The 25,428-nt window shown below is 43.9% G+C and overlaps 1 protein-coding gene across 1 annotated transcript in view; it reads right to left on the minus strand.

Moving 5' to 3' along the window:
- The window catches only part of Myo1d (myosin ID), a 310,288-nt gene that overhangs the window by 34,883 nt on the left and 249,977 nt on the right, over positions 1 to 25,428 (minus strand). The gene's annotated exons all lie outside the window — the stretch shown is intronic.

Here is a 25,428-nt window from a genome sequence, read left to right on the forward strand (position 1 = left end):
TGTGGCAGGTTGTTTTGAACTCCAAACTGACTTTTATTATTACAGTTGATTAAAACAAGTGGGTTCTTATTGGCTTAGATAGTAGAATGAATCATACATATGGTTGTGGGTAATGTGGGTGATGAGTCTTACGTGTGGCTTACTTTGCCTGATTTTCAAGTGGCTAATTCCAAAGCCAATGACAATTGATAAATTTCCTGGAATTAGATTTGAGCAGGAAAAAAAATACAGCATAAATAAGAAGATGCTATTATGCGGTGCGCATGTCACTTTGGAGTCTGCTTATGTCTTAGAATCTGGGCTGGTTGTACCCCATGGCGTTACTGACACCCTGAATACGGCAGCATTCCAGCAACTGTCACTGACTCCTTTCAAGCTGTCTGCCCAGGATTTCATCTTGGTGCTTTGAAGAAAAAAAAAAAAAAGCCCTATGAATTACATCCTTTCACAGTTAGAAATTCAAGGGTTCACACTTCTTGTCAGCAGGAAGTGGGTTTTGGGAAGAAATTCTATTTTTGGAATTGAAAGGCCACCTTCGACCCAGAAATGTGCAGTTGGATGAAAGATGTTTCTCTGTTCTGTCTTACTTGATTTGCTCAAGGAATGGAGAAATGTGGAAGAGTGCAATCTCAGCAGGCCTGTGTCCTCCCAGGGCTCTGACATGACCCATATTAACCACATCTTAGGAATTTCAGATTTTCAAGTGTTTATATTGGTCTGTATGACCCAGGTCACAGTCGCCTTGATTATTCAGAACCTTCATATTGTTCTTAGACACGAGAGTCGGGATTTATTCTTCTAGATCAGGCACTGACAAACAAGGGCTCGTTTAGTTGAATGCATGTTTTTGCAAATAAAGTTTTATTGGAACACTTTTGTATCCATTTGTTGACATACGGTCTGCAGCTACTGTCATGCCACAGTGGAAGAGTTACGGGCTCGTGACAGAGACCGTAGGATCCATGAAGCCTTAAACTATTTACTGTGTAGCTCTTCACAGAACAGATTTGTGACCTCAGTTCTAGAACATAAGCTGGGGAATTAAAGAGGGCATAAAATAGCAGTATTGAAGAACAGGGCTTACATAGGCTGGTTTCATAAGTGTCCAGTTTTTAGGGTAAAACTACTTTCATTTAATTATTTAGTTTTTGGTACTGGGGACCCAGGGGTGCTTCACCACTGAGCCACATCCCCAGCCCTTTTTAATTTTTGAGAGAAGGTTTTGCTCAGTTGCTTGGGGCCTTACTAAGTTGCTGAGGGGGCTGGGGTGGTGGCTTAGCAGTAGAGCGCTCGCCTAGCACGTGCAAGGCCCTGGGTTCAATCCTCAGCACCACATAAAAATAAATAAAATAAAGTTATAAAAAATTTACCATCTTTGGGGCTGGGGTTATGGCTCAGAGGGAGAGCACTTGCCTCACATGCGTGAGACACTGGGCTTGATCCTCAGCACCACATAAAAATAAAATAAAGATATTGTGTCCACCTATAACTAAGTTGCTGAGGCTGGTCTTGAACTTGCAATACTCTTGCCTCAGCCTCCTGAGTCTCTGGGATTATAGGTGTGTGCCACCATGCCTGGCTGGGTCTAATTATTTTTACAACTAGTCTGAGATTTATCCATCATTAAGACTCAGTTATGAAATGAACAGTTTGACCTGAGGGCCGGCCATCAAGACTCAGGCTCCATAGAGAAAGAAGCGAATCCCAAGAGGGAAATGTGACCCTAGTACACTACGTGGCTCCAAGGAAACGATGCTTCTAAAATTACAGTAATATAAATACTAGTGATTGATTTTTGGCTTTAGGACCAATCATCAAAGCAGAAGACAATGTAAATAGCATTATTAACCATGTAAAAGTAAAGCCATAGGGGGCAAAAGTTCAGAGAGAGAAGAGGAATAGCGGGGGAAAGCAGGCCACACTGGCACCTTCATTTGTCATCCTGTGGAATCAGGAGACAGCAGATGAAGTAGACAGGGCAGGGGAAAGAGATCCCTGTGCCTTTCCGTGTTTCACTGATATTAAGGCCCGTTTGTCAATCTTTACTATCTTTGAACTGGGATGCTCCTTCCTCTGGATGGTACCTTAAAGGTATGATTACAGTGTTGTTTTTTCCTTAGTGGGAGATAAAAATAATGGTGCATCTAAGAACAGGTGTCATCTTAGATTCTATGATACTGTATCTATATCTGAATATATCTATACCTATAGCTATAAATGAAGAAAGATCTATTGATAATAGCTACATTTATATGTATGCATGAGTGTACACACACACACACACACACACACACACACACACCTCTGAGACAGGCTCTTGTATGTTGCCCAGGTTGTCCTTGTCAAACTCCTGGCCTCAAAAGTGAGCCTCAGCCTCCCAAGAGCCTGGGATTGCAGGTGTGCAACACCACACCTGGCTTATGATACAGTATTTTGAGTTATGAAAACAACCAAGAGTAAACTAAACATACCGAAAAACACCAACTAAACTGGGAGGGAGTGACCAAAGTTGGCAAAATAAGCCACCATATTTTTAAGTCAAAGTTTAATAGATAAAGTCTAGACACAATAAATTAAAAAAGTAGCAGCACAAGCATATCTTTTATTTATATTTTCATTTTAAACTCTTCCACTAGGATATTTTTTTAAAAAATATTTTTAGTTGTCAATGGAACTTTATTTATTCTACTGATTCTTTTAAATGGTGTTGTACTAGTTTTGGTGGCTGCCTTAACAAATTACCATAAACTTGGTTGCTTAAAACAACAGAAATTTATTCTCTCTCAGTGCTGGAGGCGAGAAGTCTGGGATCAAGGTACAGGTAGCAGGCCAGGCCGCTCCAGAGGTCTGGGGCCCCTGGTCTCTTCCAGCTTCTGGTGGCTGCCAGCTTTCCTTGATTTGTGACCACAACATTCCAGGCTCTGCCTCTTCCTCACTTGGTCTTCTCCCCTGCGTGTCAAACTCCCTCTGCCTTCCTCTTATAAGGACACTTGGAAGTGGCACTTGAGGCCCACCTGAATAACCCGAGATCATCTCCTCATTTCTAGATCCTTAATTATCTCTGCAAATGCCGCAGTCTGGCTGGGCACAAATAACCCAGCCGCCACAAAGCCTTGTAGGTTCAAACAGCAACTCTTTATTCCCCAACTTTCAACCGGCACTCCACACACACTTCCTGGGAACACACTCCCTCCACCGGGCTCCGCACGCCAATTCTCTGAATCCTGAACTCCAAAGTAGCGGGCGCCCAAGGCAGCAAGAGCCGCCCTATACCGGACAGTAAAGGTCTAATATACAATTGAATCAATCCAGCATCATCTTAATGGCTCACCTCTCAACCATTACTTCTGGCAAAATGCCAGGGGCCATTCCGACTGGGCTGTGGCTCTCAACATGCAAAGACCCCCTTTTCCAAACAAAGTAACAAGCACAGGTTCTGGGCATCAGGACATGGACATAGCTTTGGGAGCCATCATCAGTATACCACACAGGTGCACGTATTAGTCTGCTTTAAACAAAGATGACGTTGGGAATGGTGATGCAGTCCTGTAATCCCTGTGGCTCAGGAGGCTGAGGCAGGAGGATCACGAGTTCAAAGCCAGCCTCAGCAACTGCGAGGTGCTAAGCAACTCAGTGAGACCCTGTCTCTAAATAAAACACAAAATAGGGCTGGGGATGTGGCTCAGTGGTCGAGTGCTCCTGAGTTCAATCTCCGTTATGCCCCCCACCAAAAACAAAACAAAAAAACCCAAAGATGATAAAAAATCTTATTAGGTCATTCTCCTACTTCTTTCAGTGGCTCCCCATAACTTCCAAGATCAAGTTCAAATGATACATTGATTAAAAATATGGTCTCTAAACTGAGAACACAGCAACAAATGAAAAAATAAATTGAACATCATCAAAACTATTTTTTTGCTGGGTATGATGGTGCACACCCATGATCCCAGTTATTCAAGAGGCTGTGTAAGAAGCATTGCAAGTTCGAGGCCAGCCTGGGCGACTCAGTGAGACCCTGTCCCAAAATGAAAAATAAAAAGGGACTTGGGGTGTAGCTCAGTGGCAGAGCACCCCTGGGTTCAGTCTCTAGTACTGCCCCGCTAAAACTGTGCTTCACAGGACGCCATGATGAAAGTGAAACCCCGCAGAATAAAACAGGAGAAGTCAATGCAAATCATATATCTGATAAAGAATTTTTATCTAGAATATATGAAGATTCTAAGAACTCAATAATGATAAAAAATAGCCCAATTAAAAAATGGGCAAAGGATTTAAATAAATGATTTTTTTTCAAAGAAGATAAACACATGACCAATAAGCTCATAAAGAGATGCTCTATGCATCATTAGTCACCAGGGAACTGCCAATCAAATCCACAATGAGAAACAGCTTCATGCCAATGGGGATGGCTAGACGGAAACGACAGACGTGGCCCACATTGGCAGGGATTGCCAGAGCTAGGGCCTGTGTGGGTTCCAATGTGGAAATGGGAAATGTGCGCCTGCTTTGGAAAGTCACCAGGCAGTTTTCCAAGGCTGTGGTTTGATCTGGAATGTCCCCCAACGGCTCCGCTGTGGAAGTCTTTGGGGAAAGCAACAGTGTTCAGAAGTGGGGATTTTAGGATGTGATTGGGTCACGAGGACTGTAATTTCATCAGCAGATCAACCACCCATGGCTTTATGATTTGCATGGCCTATTGGGAGGTGACAGAAACATTGGAGGTGGGACTAGTTGGAGAGAAGGGATCCTTGGGGGTGTGCCTTCTGGGACTTGTCTCCTGCCCTTTCCTCTCTCTCTCTGCTTCCCAGCCATCACAAGATGAGCAGCTTTGCTCTGCTATGCTTTCACCATGATGCTCTGCCTCGCTGCAGGTCCAGAAACTGTGGTGTCAGCTTCTCATGGACGAAAACCTCTGAAACTGTGAGCCGAAATAAATATTTCCTTCTCTAAGTTGTTTTTCTGAAGTATTTTGTCACAGTGATTAAAAGCTGACACACTCAAAAAGCTAAGGATGCAGTTACCATGCAACTGATTTAACTCTTATGTAAATACTCAAGTAGAAATAAGTCCGGATAAGAACTTCTACATGAGTGTTCATACCAGCATTATTCATAATATACAAAATGTGGAAACATCCAATTGTTCATCAACTGACAAATAGATCAATAAAGTGTGGTATATCCATACAACGGAATATTATTTGGCAATTAAAAGGAGTAAACTTCCAAAAATATATCTTGAAAACATTATGCTAACTGAAAGAAGCTGGTCACAAGGAACCATATATTATGATTCCTTTTATATGAAATGTCCAGAGCAGGCAAGTCTTTAGGGACAGAAAATACATTAATTATTGCCTGGGGTTTGGTGGGGGTTTAAAGGAGAGGGGATGATTGTCAAAGGGTTCCCATTAGAGGAGACGAAATAAATATTCAGTTGATTATGATGTTGGTTATACAGCTCTGAATACACTAAACCCATTGAATTGGATACTTTAAATACGTGAAATGTATGGTATGTGAATTATATCTCAATAAAGCTCTTTAGGAAGCTAGCTAATTTGCTATGTAGAAAGTATTCAGAATCAGAGTCTTGGGTCCTGTTCCAGCTCCAAGAGAATGTACAGATGGACAGAGGGAGCAACACACCCAGCCTTCCCACAGTCCCTGGCACGGGGCAGGTACCCAACATGTGTGTGTTGTTATTTACCTGGTGGTGGAAGCTTTGCAGGGTTGGCCCCTGCCTCAATCTGGCTGCTTTTCATCTTTAACCCATTAAGGTCTGTGAACATAATGTGAACCTAGTACATATTCAGATATTTCAAAGTTACCATAGTGATATATTTGTTGCCCAATTCTGAGTGTGTGTGTGTGTGTGTGTGTGCGTGTGTGTATTGTGGATTGAACCTAAGAGCATTCTACCACTGAGCCAAACCCCAAGCCCTCTTTATTTTATTTTGAGACAGGATCACCAAGTTGCAGAGGTTGGCCTCGAACCTGTGATTCTCCTGCCTCAGTCTCCTGAGTTGCTGGGGTTACAGGCACATGTCACTGCACTGAGCCTGATTTAAGTTTTCATAGCTATTCCACGTTTGGCACAATGGGACAAAGCGGTGAACTCTCCTCTAGGGTGGCCTCCTCGCCACCCTCACCCATAGGCAGGGGTCCTTAACTCAGCCTCCCCTGGAACAATTTCAGCACATCCTGCTCTTACTAGAACACTCTTCCTCCCCTGCCTTCCCCTGGCTAATTTCTCTTTTCTTCCTGTGGAGGCTCTGGAGACGCCTCCCCCACCCCCCCCACCCCGCACCCCTCAGGTTAACTCCAAGTGCCTCCCAGGAGCCTGGCTGCTCCCAGAGAACACATCTACCGCTGTGCTGACCATTCTCAGTGGCTCTGTGGGCCTCTGCGGTGTCCAACTGCACATGCTCAGTGCCTCCCACAGTGAGGAGCAGAAGGAGGTGCTGACTCACTACCGGGCAGGAAGAGAATTACTGCAGCACCAGCTGTGAGGCCCTGGGGAGGAAGCAACGTTTCCCCAGACTGTCTGCACCGGGGACCTGCCTGGTTCTCTGGGCTGGGGAACCTGGCACAACGGCTGCTGTGCCCTATTTTCAATGCACACTTGTGCAGACCTGCCCGCCGCCTGCTTCCCACAGGGTGACAGGGAGGTGAGACACACTGCCTCTCCTGTGACATCCGGCAAGCCCGGTTTCAGCTGTGCCCTGACAGTTTATTAACACCTTATTGATCCGCACGTCCAGACTCGCAGACTCTATGGGAAGGGACATCTAAAGCCTAGGAACAGCGTGACATTTACACCTTGCTGCATTTGCAAAACCCTGATGGAGGTAACGCTTACAGAGAGCCAACGGCTTAGGGACAAAAGGGATAACTACCTTATTAATATTCCCTGCATCATAAGCTCAGCCTGGTGATGAGTCCAGTGAGGCTAGAGTGTCATGGCCCTTCTCTAACCCAGGGAGTGGTGAGTTCCTGACCCCAGAGACATCTAAGCCTGGGGTGGGGCTATGTGGAGAGCACACATATGGAGGAAACTGGATTCCACGGTTTTTAGCTCTACCCCAGTCCTGGGACTCCACGATTACACATGATTTTGCTGATTATCTGTTGAGAGTTATTTAAAATCCATGAGTTGCTGTGCTGTTCAACCCCAGGGTGCCCTTCACGTCGTAGCCTAGACGGGAGGCATCTGTGGAGAGCGCAGAACAGAGACTGCAGCCATAGAAGTGGTGTGCTAAATCTTTTTTTTTTTTTAATTTATTTTTTAGTTGTAGTTGGACACAATAGCTTTATTTTATTTATTTATTTTTATGTGGTGCTGAGGATCGAACCCAGAGCCTTGCACATGCTAGGCGAGCACTCTACCGCTGAGCCACAGCCACAGCCCCCCAAAATTATACTTTTTTTTGGGTGCTGGGGAGATTGAACCCAGGGCCTTGTGCATGTGAGGCAACCACTCTACCAACTGAGCTGTATCCCCAGCCCCCTAAATCTTGATTAGATAATCCCACAGGTAGTAAGGCAATGGCTTGCTTACTTTCATATGACACTAGCTTTGTTGTTGTTGTTGTTTTAAATAACAGTCAAAAGTGTACCCGTGACTGAATGAAATTGTGATACATTTTAAAGGACTCTCCCAACAAGAGGAGGATTGGGTTGGCCAGAGTGTTGTTACTGGCCACATCTTAGGGCATACACTTAGAAAATACTAGCAACCTGGCTAGGGGGCAGCTCAGTGGTAAAGCACTTGCCTAGCATGCACAAGGCCCTGTGTTCAATTCCAGGTACTGAAACAACCAACCAACCAACCAACTAGCAGCCTTCTCTGATCTTACTGCATTTGATTGGTTAGGATTAGAAAAACACGGATAGGTCAATAACTCTCAACCCAGGGAAATAAGCCAGATGCCATTTTTGAAAGTAAATACATTTTACTTTCATGTCTTTGTGAGTGCCAGCTCAGTCCGGCAGTTGCTTTTCCTTGTCTTCATTCAAGTAGAAAAGGATCAACGCTGGCCCGAGTACACACACACACACACCCTGACACACACACACCCTTCACCTTGAATGCTATTCAAAGCATAAAAATACAAAGACCAAATAAGCCAAATACCAAGTTCATTAGTTGATCTGGTAAATGATGTGATAGAAGATAGTGAATATTTTTAGTGCTCTGAGATCTCTTTCTCCAAGTTTCCTTTGTTCTTTGTAACTGAGCACAGGTCTGGCCACAGCCTTACAATATGGATGAGGAGTCATAGCTTAGTGTAGGGAGGAGGCAGGGAGGAGGCACCTGCGTACCTTCTTCGGCTCCCCCAAATATCAGTTCCTTTCTCAAGCTCTCTCTCCTGAATGCCCCGGACCCAGTCTGTGCCTCCCTGAAGGTCAAGTGGGTAAGAACATGGGGAGTCAGAGAGAACTGAGCCGAAAGCCTGACTCTGCTGTTTGCTAGGGGTGGTCACCTGTAGCAAGTGACACAGCCTCTCTAGGGCTCAGTTTCCTTATCTGGAAAAGGGGACCAATGCCCGCCTTCAAGGGGTTATACAAGGTTAGGTGAGAAAGACGTGGGAAAAGCACACGGCTCCCTGGTGGCACTCCAGAAGTAGTCAGGAAATGGAAGCACAGTATTTTCCCATTTGATGCGTCCTTCTAAATTTATTCTGTCTTTATTATTAAACACTTTGGGTGTGAACACTTTATGGGGAACGGAACACAAGAGGGAGGGAATCCATTTCAGTTCCTACTAACAAGAGCTCCTGGACCATCACCGCCCCCTCACTTCTGCCCCCACCTGGCCCTGAGTTACGAATCAGGCTAAAGCTACATTATTCTACTGGCCAGTTGGCAGGTTTTCATTGGTAAAGAGAGTAGTAGGAAAGGTTAGTTACGATACATTTTATTGTGCTATTTCTTAGTCTCAAAAAAAAAAGTTTCCCCCGGCTGGCCTTGGAGCTTGCCCCCCTGCTGTAGCCTCCCGAGTGCTGGGATGAAAGGTGTGCCCCGCTGCACGTGGCTCAGCTCGAATTTTATATGTGGTTGGCCATAAATGGCACTCCGGAATTATATAGATGCTTTTTGTTTGCTCGTCTCATGCAGGTGTTCTATACTGTACTGAAGAAAGTACGGGGCCATCCCGTCTCCCTCTCCTATTTGTACCCTACAGAATTTAAGGTCTGTTTCTCTGTCCTGGGTCTTTTGCTAAATACTTGAGGGCATGTGTCTGAAGCCCTGAGCTCAATTCCTGTGATCATTCATTTCACCAGGTTTGAAACAGGGCAAGCTTATCACGGAGCCTCATGTGATTCATACTCCCAGAATAACTGGCACGGAGGCCTTCTAGAACACAAGGTTGCAGGTTCACGATCTGGACTCCCTCTCCTGGCCTGCCACCTTGGGTGCCCAGGCTGCCTGAGTACTAGCTGCGAGCACTTTGTCCATTCTGGTGCTGTACCAGGTAGGATGAACTCCCCCACCAAGGATGCACCATTTTGAGGACTGAACAGCAGTTCATCCACTCTCTGGCTTTCCTTTGGAATTCAGTAATGAACTCATTAAATCACCAACTTGTTGTGACAGGAAGTCATTCAGATGCTGATGCCATTGCCATGGAAACCATCCCTCTGCTCCGAGCTCTGTCTGTCTCTGCCAAGGAGCACTCCAGCTCCATAATTACTGTCACCCCCAAATAGCACAGAGCCCTCGCGGTGCAAGCAGGTCCAGAAGCAGGGGCATACCGAGTCTATTTTGCTTTCAGATGATGGACCCTTCCTTGTTGGTTTTAGTATTTTTAGCACACATTTCTGTTCGGGACCAGTTGTCTTTTAAATTCCTACATGCTGGCTCTTTTCTAGAAGCTTTCCTGGAGAAGCACACAAAGGAATTTTTTTTTTGGGGGGGGGGGGTGGGACAGCTGCCAGGATACTCATTTAAAGAGAACCGACTGCTTCTCTGAATCTTCATGCTTCCAAATATGGAACAATGTGTTTCCCCGCCTGTAGCAGAGACCCCAAGAGAGAAATCTCAAATCCCATTAGATCACAGTCTGTAAAACCTACAGGCAGTACGGATAGGTCAGTAATGCTCAGATGCAAGTTCTGAGATGCACCTCAGAGAACAAAGGGCGGTTCGCTTCATTCGGTTTGGGTATGTAGGTTTCACTGAGCTCCATTACTGAAGACTAACCACATCACCAAAAAAAAAAAAAAAAAAAAAAAAAGGAGCACTCATCTTACTCAAAGCAGCAATCAAGACTTTGCTGTGTATGTTACATCACAGGGTATATTGTGAATCATCACACATCATTATCAGCCACGAGCACCTGACACATACTGTACCAGGCAGTTTACATTTGTCTCCTGATTTAAATTAATGTGCATGAAAACCCCACAAGGCAGGTATTTTTATCCCAATTTTACAGCTGAGGAATGCGAAGCTCCAAGTGATTAGGTAAATTAAATAAACGCCACGCTCTTCCGTCCTGCACAGTTGTTACCGTATCTGCCTGCCGTGACAATAGGCATAAAGGCGACTTCTGCAGCCTTAGAATCATAGAAGCGTCTATTAGGAAATGGCTTTCGAGAATATCTTGTCCAAACAACCTACACCTTCCACAGCATCCCAAGTTCACAAGCCCCTTAGATCCTTAATACTCTGGATAAAGAGTGATCCCCACGGGGGGCTGCTGCGGCACCCTACACCTCTTCTTCTGGGCTTATCACCCACCGAAGAAATTTGGCTTTGTCTAAAATTTGTCCTCTAGAATATCTAGGTTAAGGAAGGGAGCTGGGGAAAAGAGAAGGGGTAGAACCGTTTGAGTTCCTCCAGAGGACCTCGGCAGGCCGTGGCTTCTGCGATCGTTAGCCCATGTGGAAAAGCGACCTGCTCCCCAGTGCTGGGGTGAAGCCACAGGTGCGCAGCATAGGAGCAGGGATAACGAGAGGCAGAACCTTTTGTTACAAACACAAACTTAAACATTTAAAGGTGGGCAGTGGGCAGTGATCCCTGGGCCATGTCCTGCCAATGTCAGCAAGGCCATAGGAGGGGCACAGTACTGACTTTCCAATTGTAAAGCTCTACTATTGTGGTGTTAATGTCATTTCTGTTCATGGGAATTATAATCTTAATTAATTAACTGATTTATTTATTTTAACGGGACCTTTTTTTTAAATAGTAAATTGAAGTAATACCCAACATTCTTTATTTTATTTTATTTTTTTATGTGGTGCTGGGGATTGAACCCAGGGTCTCACACATGCAAGGCAAGCACTCTACCACTGAGCTACAGCCCCAGCCCCGGGAATTATAATTTTAAATGAATATTATGTAGCTAACATTTGGAGATGGTTTACCACGAGTTAGATGCCTGCTAGGAGGTTTACTCTCATAAATGGCCATTTGCTTCACACTGTGAGCTCTTGGGTGGCAAGGTCTGTGACGTATGCAGATGCCCATGACCCGTGACCTGTTCAGTCCAAGTGCCTCCTTTCTCTCATCTGTCAAATGAAGGCTACGGTGACTGTGTTTTCCATGGTCACCTATCTTACCTTACAGGAGAATCGCAAGGAAGGAGTAAAATGCAGAGTGTTAAAGCCCTTTGAAAAGAAGGAAGTTCTGTGGAAGTTCACCTAATTTTTTTTTTTTTTTTTTTGTCCTGGGGATTGAACCCAGAGGTACTTTACCACCAAGCTACATCCCCAGCTCTTCTTGTTTTTATTTTGAGACAGGGTCTCGCCAAGTTGCTGAGGCTGGCTTTGAACTTATGATCCTCCTGCCTGAACCTCTTGAGTCGCTGGGATTTCAGGTGCGTGCCACCACACCTGGCTGATATGTGCCTAATTTAATGTTCTGTGTAATGAAAAGCTCAGTGTTGATAATAGAGTAGGTCATATTTCTTTGATAATGAATAATATGAACAAAATGATTTCAAACTTTAAGCAATAATTCACTTTAACCAATATGCCATATAATACTTCTCCAATACTACAGAGTTTTGGGGGGTTTTGGTGTTGGTTTTTTAGTGTTTGGTGTCTCATAATCTAACCTGTTGCAAAGACTAAAGTAAACAGTTCCCCAGTTAATAGTGAAGGATGAGGAGGATGAGGAAGGCCTCGTAATACGGCATCATTAAAAACACTTGAATCATGAGTCCAGAGTCCAACCTCTGTGTTCTTTGTAGATTTGTTTTCTAGGTCATTGAAAAGGTACTTGTGAATATACTCTTCCCATTTCTAAAGTGGTTTTGAGGACTGCCTATAATAAAATGAATAGAAATAATAAGGGAAGTAAGTAAAAATAATCTTTTCATCCAATTCAAAGACAATTCCTCTCAATATCATCTGTAAAACAGAAATCTGGAAATATAAATGAGCTCTGTGGTTTCTGACACTGAAAATATTTTGTTCACTCTCTCTAACCGCAGAGTACGGTGCCCTGAGTCTTCAGGGCGGGGGTGCTGTGCTGTGAGCAGACACCCCTCAGGTGGGGAGCCGGGGACAGTGTCTGACCACACGACCACATGAGAACATGCATCGACACAATCCAGGCAGATCCCGTCCATACGCAGTGCTGCTCCGGCACAGACTGTGTGTCTTTGGATGTGACAGTCAGCCTTAAGCAGGATATGGTAAGAAAACCACACAGAGGGAAGTGAGTCACTTATACAAGACCGGAAAGGCTCGGCTGCCTGGCTAGACGGAGACTCAGCCATGTCTTTTCTGCCCTTGTTCCAATTCTACATCCTGAAAGCACCACCTTGTCTGAATCGTGGGCACGACACATTTTTGCAGGTACACGTAGAGCCACCCAGCTTCACTCCTGTTCTTCCATGTCCCAACGCGCACACACACAGAGACAGCCAGCTTCAGAATGTGTGTGGGTTTTTTTTTTTTTTTAATTTTTTAGGTGTAGTTGACACAATACCTTTATTTTATTTATTTATTTTTTATGTGGTGCTGAGGATCAAACCTAGGGCCTCATGCATGCAAGGCAAGTGCTCTATCACTGAGCCACAGACCAGCCCCATGTGTATTGCTATTCTTCAGCAATCTTACCTCCATAATTGTGTGACCTGCACGAACATTAAAACATGTTCCTCTTCCAAGAAAGCATCAGCATCTTGCCTGTGAGCCCATCTCTCCCCGACCCCTATTTTCTGCTAGAATGAAAACTCCATGGTACAGAAACAGTCTGTCTCGCTCACTCTCTGGCAAGGTGCCAGGGATGTTGTTGGTACTTAATAAGTACTTCTTGAGTGAATTAAAGAAATAAACATTTTCAGTCTTTTTTCTACTCCCTGCTTTTTCCTTAGCCCATAAACATGTTCAAATCTCTTTCCTAGATCAAAAAGCCCATGTCCTGCTGAAACCACCCCAATGCCACCAAATGCCCTCAGATTAAACCATCCATAATTACTGCCTTCTCTCATCACACCTTACAGCTTCTTAAAAAGTAGTTCACATACATTCACTTTCCTTCCGTTTTGCTTATTATTCAACCTTTGTAATCCCAACTTCCCTCTCGCTCCCCCTCCCACCCACCCACCCACTCACACGTCTACTCACTCCCTTCCCCTCTCCTTTCCTTCTTTCCACGTACCTGTTTGTCCACCCCCTTCTTTCCTCCCTCCTTCCTTTGCCCACTCTCCCAGTGCCTACTGTGACCTAGATACTGTGCTGGGCACTAGGGATGGGGTGTTGGAGAAGGCGGTCTCTGCAGCAGAAGTGCTCTTGATTTGGTGGGAGACACATATGTGTAAATTCAAGCTTCTTAAACTGGGCCACTAGTTCCCTTGGATACCCAGCATTGTAGGATAGTAAGTGAGGTCGGGGAACGAAGATGCTAGGGAATCAGCTCTGTACCACGGAAGTATCTGGGAACATTTAGCACTCAATTAAATTACAACCCACATCTGCAATGGTAGAATGAAAACCAGCACTGATTGTTTAAAAAACACAAACACAAACACAGGGCTTTAAAAGAAGTGTGCCATAGGCTGTTCTGGGCTATGTCCTCAGCAAATGTTGAAGTAACATCTCTGTTGCTGGGGGAACTTCCTTTGAAAAGTATCGATAAGTAGAAAACTATCACACAAGGTGACATATTAGCCCCAAAGCAGCAGCAATCATGTTCAGGGAGCGCTGAGAACCAAGCTGTGATTGTGGGGAGGGATGACCAGGGTGGTGCCACTGGAGGTGAGTGGCTCTCCTGATGGAGAGGACAGTCTGTGTGGGTGGAGGAATTCGAAGGACCTGAAAATGAACCCAGTGGGTGGGAAGAACAGGGAAGAGTCTAGCACTAGCTGGAATCGGAGGGCTCCATGCTAGAAAGCTTCAGTGCTGGGGACCAGTCCCTGCCCTTGAAACTCTTTTTCTCTTGGCCCTGTTGTTATTCTGAGTTCTACTTCTTTGCTAAATTCTTAGTTTCTTTTGCTTATTTCTCCTTTTTGACCCCTACCCCACCCCCGTCCTTGAGTTTCAGTGTCCCCAGCTCCTCCTTGATGAGCTTCATTCACTCTCACTACTTCAACTTCCCCTAAGTAGCTGGCTCCCAGCCTACAACCCCCAGCACAGCCCTTGGTCCAGACTCCTGTTCCTCATTGCTTGGGCATCTCGACCTGAATTAACTTATATCCCTTCAAAATGCATGAATCCTCAGCCGTCTGTATCATCTTCTCTGTGCCTCCCCTTCTTGCCAAGGCTTTGACTGTGCCCCCTTTCCCCATCAGAGTCTAGGTTAATGGAAACACAACTATTCAGTCACCCAAGTGAAAATCCCGACACTCACCTGTTACTCTGCTCCTCTTCTATGATCAGTCATTTGCCAGCTCTGCCAGCAAACCCCGTAAACCTCTCTTAAATGTGCTCCTTCCTTTAACTCTCCCCAGGGAGTCTTAACTGAGCCAGGAGTTCCCATCCCTGTCCCCCACACTGAGGTGGATAATCACTGCATGTGAGGAAAGACACCACTGATGGGTGTCTGCTGCAGGGTGGCACTGTGTGGGGCAGAGAAAGAGAATCACAGGCACAGACAGATCCCTGATGACCAAGTGCAATACCTGGTTCCTTCCCTTTGAAAGCCTCCTCCACAATTTTGCAACTATCTTTTAAACATAGAAGTCTGATTAAGCTAACTTATTACTGAGATTTACAAAAGTATTGAAGAGTGAGAGGGAAATATCAATGAATATTTACCTGACTTCTGGATGGGTGAGACTTTAAAACTTTCATGCCAAGGCTAAAGGAGAAGACAGGTGTGACCACATAAAAATGCAAAACTTCTGTAGAAAAATTAATGCAGTTTGAAAAGATAGATGGGGAAAATATTGCACCAAATATGAGGACTAATGGTTGATGTATAAAGTGCTCTTAAAAATTGGCAACCCGATGAACATCCCAGAAGAAAAAAGCAAAGGGTATAATTCACAAATGACAAGCAGACCCACAGGACAAAACGTTCCATTTCATTTAAGAATTGTAGACGAAAACAATGGATATAGAAAGCTTTTCCCTGTCACATTGTCGAATTAAACTAGTACCCAGAGAGTGATTTGGCATGGGAGGTACACTCACACTTGGCTGGTGGGAGCATGAAGCCATGTAAGCTCTCCTGGAGCTAATCTAGAAATATGTACAAAGTCTTGAAAAACACATACCCTTTGGCCCCATAATTCCATTTCTAGGAACTTTCAGGAAACAATTATTGATATGAGTAAACATATCTGCCTGAGGATAATTATTACAGCACTTTTTAAAATGCTGGAATCTGGGAACATTCTAAATGCTCAACAATATGGGCTGGTTAAACAAATAGCTCATTTTAAGCATGAAATGCCATGTAGGTATTAAAAGTACTAGAAAAAGAATAGCTAATGACACAGGAAGACATTTTCAGAATGTTGGCTCTATAGTTAAGGGAAATAGCAATTATAAAATAGATGATGTAGAGAAATCTCACCTTTGGAAAACCATATATATGTATGCATAGAAGCTATTAAAATTTAAAAAATGGTTTGGATGTGTGCTTACAGATTTTTTTTCTTCATGTACTTATTTATATTTTCAAAAAATTCTTTTTTTCTTCCTCCCTCCTTCCCTCCTTCCCTTTTTGTACTAGGAACTGAACACAGGGGTGCTTTACTACTGAGCTATATCCCCAGTCCTATTTAGTTTTGAGACAGGGTCTTGCTGAGTTGCCCTTTAACCTGTGATTCCCCTGCCTCAGCCTTCTGAGTCACTAGGCTTACAAGTGTGCAATACTGTGCCCAGCTCATTCCCCAGATTTCCACAGTTGGAGGTCCTCTGTTGTTGGAAAAAATATTTTGACTAGGAAGCACACAGTTGCCCTGTTTTCTGCTGGGTGAAACCACACCCCTGTGCCTGCTAGATGAGGCCCGTCACGGTCTGTCCCCTCCTTGGCTTCCCAGCCTGCTCTTCCTGCTCTTCCTGAATCTCACATTTGTGGCCCATCATGTCAGGGGCACGTCCACCAACCAGCTGGACAGTTCCAGACCCTGGGCTGCAAGAGCCACGCCCCCCTCACATTTCTCTTCTCCCCACCACTGTCTCCCCAATGCCTGGTCTTTCAGTTCCTCAGCACCCCAAGTCCATTTCTGCCTCAGAGCCTCTGCGTAGCTGCTCCTTGTGTCTGGACTGGTTTTCCTACAAGCAGCTCCTTCTCATCTTCCAAGTCCTGGTATAAGCGTCACCTCTTCATCTGGTCTTTTCTGCCACTCTATCAAAAGAGGTTACCCTTTAATTTTCTCTCTCAGAACCCTGCTTAGCCCTTATTACCATTTAGAATTATTTTTAGTCATCTGCTTTCTTGGTGTGTCTGCCCACGTGGAAAGGATGGTTGAGGACAATAGGGCTGCTATCTATATGACCCATGGCTGCTGAGGACATGGCACGTGGCACGTGGTTCCTTATGCAATGAACAAAACTGAAGGACCACTGGTCCATAAACCCTTCCCTTATCTTCCCACGGGTCCGCACCTCATCTCTACCACCTCTGTCGACCTGTGTTTTTCTAACTCTGCCGCAGTTTATAGATGTGTCCTGTGTGTCCCCCCCCACCCCCACCGTGAACTGGAGGTGCTCTGAGTCCCCACCCGGCATGGTGGTCAAGGCCTGGCATGATGCTGGTGATCAATAAGCGGGTGATCTGAACGAAAGGCCACGCGGGCTCCTGAGGCTCTCCAAGTGGGAGGAGGTCAGCATTCTGGGACGGAGCAGTTGTTCCCAGTCATGAAACACTGCCCACAGGACAGCTGTAGCTCACAGGAGCCCATCCTAAACTGCAGACGTGGGGTTGAAGATGAATTTCAGCAACTATTGGGTCAGCAACTCATTCTTGAGATTCAAATTTTATAAATTGGACAATAGCAAATTTAGCATTCAGATCATCAAATTAAAAGAAGGAAAAATAGGACTATTACAGGTGTTTTGGGTTGTCAAAAGGTGAATACTGCTTAATTCCTTAACCTAAGGAAGTTACAGACTCCTTGTGGGACCTGTATCTCAGTGATGTTTCTCTTGGGATGTGGCTTGGTGCTCCTAGGGACTTCAAATAGTTAACACACATACAATGTCGGGACACTGCTCTAATTAAGGCAGCTGGACATTTTAATGAATGCAGTGAATGGTTAGTGACTTGTGAGACCAAATGTTAAATACAGAGTTTCAGCACTGCAGTTATTATGTAGCAAGACAGAACCAGCCTCTCACTGGGCAGCCTGAGCTCATCTTTGGTGAAGGGGATCCACCTGGGTGGGGCTGAGATGTTGTTGGTCCAGTTCAGGGGCAGAGCTTATGGGCCACACAGCCTACATTGCAACTACTCACTTGGCCAGAATGGCTTTGTTCCTACATTTTATTTAGGGACACTGGATTTGAATTTTATGTACTTTTCAGGCATCTCAAATTATTATTATTCTTTTGATTTTTGTCCCTCCAGACATTTAAAAAAAATGTAAAAATTTCCCGGTGGGGAGTCAGATTTAGTTTGGGGGTTAGTTTGTCGACCTGTGGTCTAACTTAAAACAGGACAATAACAACCAACAGTCTGAGGGGCAGGGCCCTCCCTGATCTTAGGAGTGAGTTCCACGCTGAGTTTCTGGACTCCCCAGGAGCAGCTCATCTCGGGCACGACAGACCAGAGAGAAACGATGAGCACTCGACAGTTAACATCAGAGTTAGGACAGTGCAGAATGGGAGGATTTGTCCTTGGCAGTAAAGAGCTGTTCTTTGAAGTCTGACTAAATGTGTTTTACTTCACACTTTACGGAAGCGCATTATATTAATGCTTTTTCACTGAGGATAAAGAGAAAATAACTAATGGGAGGCTGTCATCACAGGCCCACCTGTGCCTTGAAAACAGCAAACAAACCACTCTCCATTCAATGGCTGCCATCAAATAACGCCACACTGACAACAAGGGCCCAGAAATGTTTCCTGCTCCAGAAAAGGAGGCTCCACCACAGTCCCCGCCCTGGGTTTGCTGTGGTAAGAATTCCCAGGGAGATGAGAGGACGCAGAGGTCATGTTCAAGGTCCGTCTCTGCTGCCCCTCTCATTTTCTATTTTCAAATGCACTTTGTTCTGAATATTTCCCTCCTGCTTTGAATACTGGAGTCTTACATCTGAGAGGCAGTAGAGTCTAGGGGACGTGATGCTAGGCCTAGGGACACTAGATCCAGACCTCCTGGGTTCTTGTCTGTTACTAATTAGCTGTGATCTTGAAGAAGCTATTGAATCTCTCTGTGCCTGTTTCTTCAGCCATAAAATGGGGATGATAAGATCCGCCTTCTAGCCTTGTGAGGTTTATGTGAGTTAACACACGTACAGTGCTTTAAATAGAGCCTAGCGTGGACCAGGGATGAGGTCGTTAACTGTTTTTATTATTCTCTGCACAGGTTTACCAAGCATCTCAGAATGTGTGTGTGTGTGTGTGTGTGTGTGCATGAGTGTGTGCATGTACATGCACAATTTAAACTTGGTCCTCAGGCTGGTCGAGCATTATTTCCTTTTTTTTTTTCAATTTCCTTTTTATAGATGAAAATAGGCTTAATGGCTAAAGGCCATTCAGCTACAAATCTTCTTTGTATTACAAATTAGATTGCCTTTGAAGAGATTCTAAATTACTGAATGAGATCCTGAATGTTCTATCCTTTGCTTGTTGGGGGAAGTTTCTGAAAGAAAAGGCTTTATTAAAAATAAAAATCATATACTATACTTTTAATGTAAATACAATTGGGATCTCTATTGTCTGTCTGAAGTTTAGTTTACTTTTCTCACATACTTTATTACCATCGCCTTCTTATTCTATTATTTCTATCCCTAACACTTTTTACTACCTTTAACTTCTCTTTCTTTCTTTTTTTGGGTACCAGGGATTGAACCCAGGGGTGCTTTACCACTAAATCACATCCCAAGCCCTTTCCATTTTTTATTTTGAGACAAGTTCTCACAAAGTTGCTGAGGCTGGCTTTGAACTTGCAATCCTCCTGCCTTAGCCTCCACAGTCACTGGGATTACAGATGTGCATCACTGTGCCCAGCTAAACCTTTTTCTTTTTCTGATTTTACACTCACAAATTTTTTGAAATCTACATAAATTATAACCATTCCCAGCTACAGAACTTTATATTATTTATCTTTATTTCTGTGGTGCTGCAAATTGCATCCAGCTAAGCACTTGCTCTCTCACTGAGTCACACCTCAGTTCCCTTGTAAGTGCTCCACCACTGAGCCACACCCCAGCCCCAGTGCCACCTTTTGCATTTATCGATGTTGTGTTGTTGTAATGCAGCTACAGAGTGGTCATCCCACAGCAACCTCATTCAACTGCAAAAAAGTGTGGCAAAATGAATGTGCCTGATGTTAAAATATGCAACTAATCTGAGGAATGGTCTAGTCCCTTATTTTTGCATGAATATGGTGACTGACACATAGCTATGGCAGGTCATCAGAGATAGAGTTCTCAAAGTTCATAAATATCTCAGAGATGGTACGATTTCATGAAAACTACTGTAAGAAAGAAATGTCTGATATGGAGGTGCTTGATTTAAGAATATACAATTGCAATAAATGATTCACAATACAAAGCTCTTACACCTAAAGTTAAAAATTCTGACTCTCATGGTTAGTAGGTGAATGTTTCTGAAAACTACATTTTTTTAAAAAAATATTGTTTTAGTTGTAGATAGACACAATATCTTTATCTTATTTATTTATTTTTATGTGCTTCCAAGGATCGAACCCAGTGCCTCCCATGTGCAAGGCAAGTGCTCTGCTGCTGAGCCACAACCCCAGGCCCAGAAAATTACATTTTTGAAGATGTTTACAAGCATATGAGCATTTCTAGCTTTTGACACGAGCTCAGTCACATTTACGTTTTGAACTTTTCTTTTTTGCTTTCATTTTTTCCAAATTCTTTTTCTAAATCTGAAATTCATGCATATTCATTGTAGATAATTTGAAAAGTATGAAGAAATAAAATTTCACCTATCATACTATTTTACCATCTAGAGAAATATTAATATATTGACATGTTAATAACAGTAACATTAATATTTTACATATTCTTCTAGTGATTAGCTTTTGCCATACAGAGTTAAAATTGTGTTTTCTTTCAATACCCTCTTCCCCTTTTATTTAGTACTGGGAATTTAACCCTGGTGCCCTTTACCCCAGGTCTTTCTCTCTTTTTTAAAGAATGTTTTATTTTGAGACAGGGTCTCACTGAGTTGCTTAGGGTCTGCCAAATTGCTGAGAGCTGGCTTTGAACTTGTGATCCTTCTATCTCTGCCTCCCAAGGACTGGGATTACAGGCGTGTGCCACCACGCCTGGCTTCGAGCTTCCCTTGATTATCAAGTAATACATGCTCATTGAAGTAAAGCAAGAAAACACAGAAAAGTTCAAAGAACATCTTTGAACTTTCTTGCTTTACTTCAATGAGCATGTATTAAAAAACAAAAACCTTCAACTTTAACCATTTTGGTACATTTCTGCTTTCTTTTAATGCATATTTTCTCAAAGATGAATGAGTTGTGATCACAATTTGGATATAATCTTACCTATTTTTTTTTTTTTTAAAAAAACCTTATTATCATAAGCAATTTTGGCATCAAAAAGATTGTTTTTGTGATACTGGGGATTGAACATAGGGGTGCTTTACTACTGAGCTCTATGCCTGGCCTTTTATTTTTTTTGTAAGTTTGAGACAGGGTCTCACTAAGCTGCTGAGGCTGGCCTTGAGCTTGTGATCCTCCTGCCTTGCCTCCCGAGTGGCTGGGATTGTAAGTGTGCACCACTGTACCCAGCTGGGAAGATAAATTTTAATGGCCCTAAAAAACTTCATCATGACTATCCCAATATTTGTTTCCTCCTCTACTGCTTAGGCTATTTATAAAATTTTCATGCTTTATAAATAACTTCTATAGGCATCCTGACATATAAATTTGGCCCCATTTCTGATTATTTTTTTAGGACAAGTTTTTCTCAAAAACATAGCAAGAGCTATGTGCATTAAATAAATAAATAAAATAATGTTTATTTTCCCTCTGATTCTAGATGTATAATGTAATCCCTGAAATAATTACAATTAATATTTTATGATATTTTCTTTCCACCTTTTAAAGGGGAAGAACATCTGGAAAACTTCAGATTCACCTTTTCAAATGGCATCTCTTTCCTCTCAGCAGCAAGATCTCAGTGCAGACTCTCACTTCATCTGCACAACTAAAGACAATGACCGTAAAGACAAACCACAATGAGCTGAAGGACAAACGGTATCTTATTGTTTACTTAACATACCTCTGATTATGATGGTCATCATTACCCTAGATACATGTATGATGGCACAAATGGTGTGACCCTACTTTAGGTACAATCAGAGAAGGGAAAAATTCTGCTCCATTTGTGTACAACGAATCGAAGAGCATTCTGCTGTCAAGTATAACTGATTAGAATAAAAAAAAAAGATAAGCTAAAGATAAAAAAAAAACCCTGATTATTAATGAAGTTGAACTCTACCTACCCCCCACCCCCAACTGTTTATCAACCATTTGTACATCTTTCTTTCTGGTGAATTGTCCATTTTCTTATGTATTTCTGAACACACAGATATCAAGTTACTGTGTGATGACTCCGTTCATCTGAAGCTCAGATGTGGTGTCTCAGCATGTGCTGCTGAATATATATGTAAGGTCTGCTTTGTGCAAGAGGAGCTAAAAGGGGGCACAGTTTTTCTCTTTGCTTGTGCTGTCCCTTCACTGTCTGTGTGACATTTAATCACGCCTCCAACAGCTACAGAGCGGTTTAAGATGAGCTACCATATAATTAATTTAATGTATTTGGCTTTTTAAATGCCACCTGAATTAAGTATAATAATTTGGTTTATTACTATTTTTGCTGGGCTAAAAGATCTGAGGAAATATAAAAGTAGCAAGAGATAGTGAGATGTATCAACAATTGACTGAAATCTGCTTTGGTTAACTGTAGGGAATCTGGAAGCCATTACATGCCTCCAGCATGCCCATTGACCATCAGGAGATAAGGTGGAGAAGTCCTTCTCTTGTTCACTACCAGCTTCCAACATCTGTGTGGAGTTGCCGCTGCCACAGGTGCTGGGGCTCAGTGGAGCTGTGAGCAGAGCCCAGGCTACACAGGCGAGGATCCTCACCCCTCTCCACTTCCTTCCCTTTGGGTGGTTGAAATGACTGAGCAGGGGGCTGTCAAATAGCCAGTAGGTTTTCTTCCTCTTCCTCTGAAGTTTCTAACTACTCATAAAAACCTGGAAATGAAGCTCACATCAGCTTCCTTCACAGCATCACCCAGGAAAATGTGTTGGTGTGAGGTCCCTCTCTCTAGGCCAACACCCTCCACTTGGCAATTACTGCTGCGAGGCTCTCAGTCAGTGCCGTGGTGTGTGGACGGCCCAGGTGGCGTCCACAAGCTCCTGTCCTTGGCCAGAGCTGACGGCCCTGGCTGCAGCCTTCCTTCCCTCCTTTGGTATTTATTTACTGCTCTTGTGCTAGGTGCTGTGGGGATTCAGACACACATGGCATGTTCCCTGCTCTCAACGAACCTCTAATTCATTTATGGGGAGAAAAGTATACAGACAATTATAAACTAAGAGGATAAAGAGTTCTCCTAAGAGGTAACAGAGCACCACAGAGGCCCATCTCTTAATTCCATTTTCAACTGTTCCTCTGATGTTGGAGTGGGGTGGGTACAGCTTGTTTGGAGAAGTCAAGGTGGGGACAGGAGAGGGGTTTGGAGAGGGGCGTGAGGAGCAGTGGGCCACACCACATAGGTCCTGGGAATGATTTCAGACCTTATCTAGAAGGCATCAAAGTGGGGAGTGGCATGATTTGAGTGCATTACTGGACCTTATCCAGAGCTGAGAAAATATCTTTTGACCTACTTAATTGAAGCCCCAAGGAATCAACTCAGAGTAGTAACATGAGTTAGTCAGGGTTGTTGTCTTAACCACCGGAAGCAGTTCTAATAAATGTAGAGCCTTAAATGTAAACTTCCAAAAGTTCTTTAAAATACTTAAAAAAAAAAAAAAAAAAAAACAACTCAGGCCCTCATGCAGGCTAGGCAGGGTTTTTTTTTTTTTTTTTTACCTTTGAACTGTATCCTCAGCCCAAAAAAGCAACTTTTATAACCCTTACTCAAAAAAAAAAAAAAAAAAAAAAAAAAAAAAGGTTTCACTCTTTTGGTCTTTCTTCCTTTAAACTTCTTTTTAACCAGACCAGGCGGCCAGGCAGGGACTGTGCCAAAGCCCTGGCGCACACTCCTCTGATCTTTCAACCCAGGCAAGGAAGATGAGCTTGGCCTCCAAGGTAGGAGCCTCGGGCTGGGCCCGGGGGCAGACCGTGATGCTGAAGCCCTGCTCAGGCTACTCGACCAGAACTGGCCGAGAGGCAGAAGCAGCTAGCCACAGGGGTGCTGGCCTTTGGGGGTCTTAAGAGGAAAAACCACTGAGGAAAAGGCAGCTTCTGGTTGAGGGCAAGGGCAATAAATGTGGTGGTGGTGGCAGAAATTAACACACTGAGAGGGAAACAAAGAGAGGAGAGCTGAATCTGTGTGTCAGCATCCCAAGAATTGTTTCTCTTGCTCACAGTGTACCCCCAGGGCACAGAAGAGTGCTCCACAAGTTAATGTGCTCAAAAAATATATGCTGAATGAAGGAATAAGGCACTGGGCCAGAACCTATGGTGTGACAGGCGTGATGAAATGAGCTACCGTCAACTGAGCACCTACTGTGTGCCACACCTGTGCTAGGTGCTTGACTACATTAATCAAGTGAAGGAGGCGCTGTTATCCTCACTGGCCGGCCAGGAAACGGGTACAAGGCTGAGGGAACGTCCCAGGCTCCCACCCAGGAAGTGGCAGGATGTACTGAAAGCAGACTCCAAGCAAAGCCTGAGTCTCTCTCTCTGCCTGTCACGCTGCTTCTCTAGCAGGAGCACGTCAGTGCCTCGGGCTCCACCTGCAGCCACCCCTTCAAGATGACTTGGCCACTGTGGGGTCTCATTCTGCCCTCATCATTCTTAGTCATCAAGTCCAAGCAGCCCCAGAAGGAGGCACTTGAACGCCAGGAGTGGGTGATCACAGGAGCACACCTACGGAGCGCGTTTTACTGACTGTGCCTTGTGAGACTGAGGCTGTGACTGATTCTGTCTTCGTGTCCAATTAACTCAGCTCTGTGCCTCAGAGACTACGCCCCTATCCAGGTCATCTGTCGCAGAGATACATTCACTAGTTTCAGTAATGAGAGCTGAGAAGTGTGGGTGGCTTGGTAAAACCTGTTTGCAAGACTAGCAAAACATTCCAAAGGGTGTGTCACAATAATGGTCAGTGACACCTTCCCAGAAAAAGATCATGCCAACCCAAACCTGGGTGATCGGAGCTTCTCTGCATTAAGACCTTTTCCCCAAGAAAGTCTTAAGATTCTTTTTCCTTTCAAGTGTTTCTTAGAATCCTTTTTATATCTGTGTGATATTATTAAAAAAAAAAAAAACCAGGCAGGTTCACAGGTAGCAGGCAGCTAGTATTATTTTTGAAGATTACCTAAGAACTTAAAAGGCTCAGATACATTTAGAACATCTACGCAATTTGATAAAGTTCAAGAAATTATAATTGGAAATGGAGACATTATTCTAACTAAGGTTTAGGCAAATTTGTGTTTAGAATATGGTGAGTTTTCAACAAGAGTGATGGCTAATTCTTCTTCCCTGGTTTTGTCCCTCTGCACACTGTTTTCCCTAGGGTCATGGGAATTGTCTTTCTAAAACACAAATCTTATCAGTTCGCTTGCCTTGAATAACCCACCAGCACCCTGTGCATGGTGCATAGGTCAGGTGGGCCACGGGATTCGTCATCTGCTGGCATACTCTTGGG

This window comes from Marmota flaviventris, chromosome 17 (genome assembly GCF_047511675.1).
Source record: "Marmota flaviventris isolate mMarFla1 chromosome 17, mMarFla1.hap1, whole genome shotgun sequence".
NCBI classification, from domain to species: Eukaryota; Metazoa; Chordata; class Mammalia; order Rodentia; family Sciuridae; genus Marmota; species Marmota flaviventris.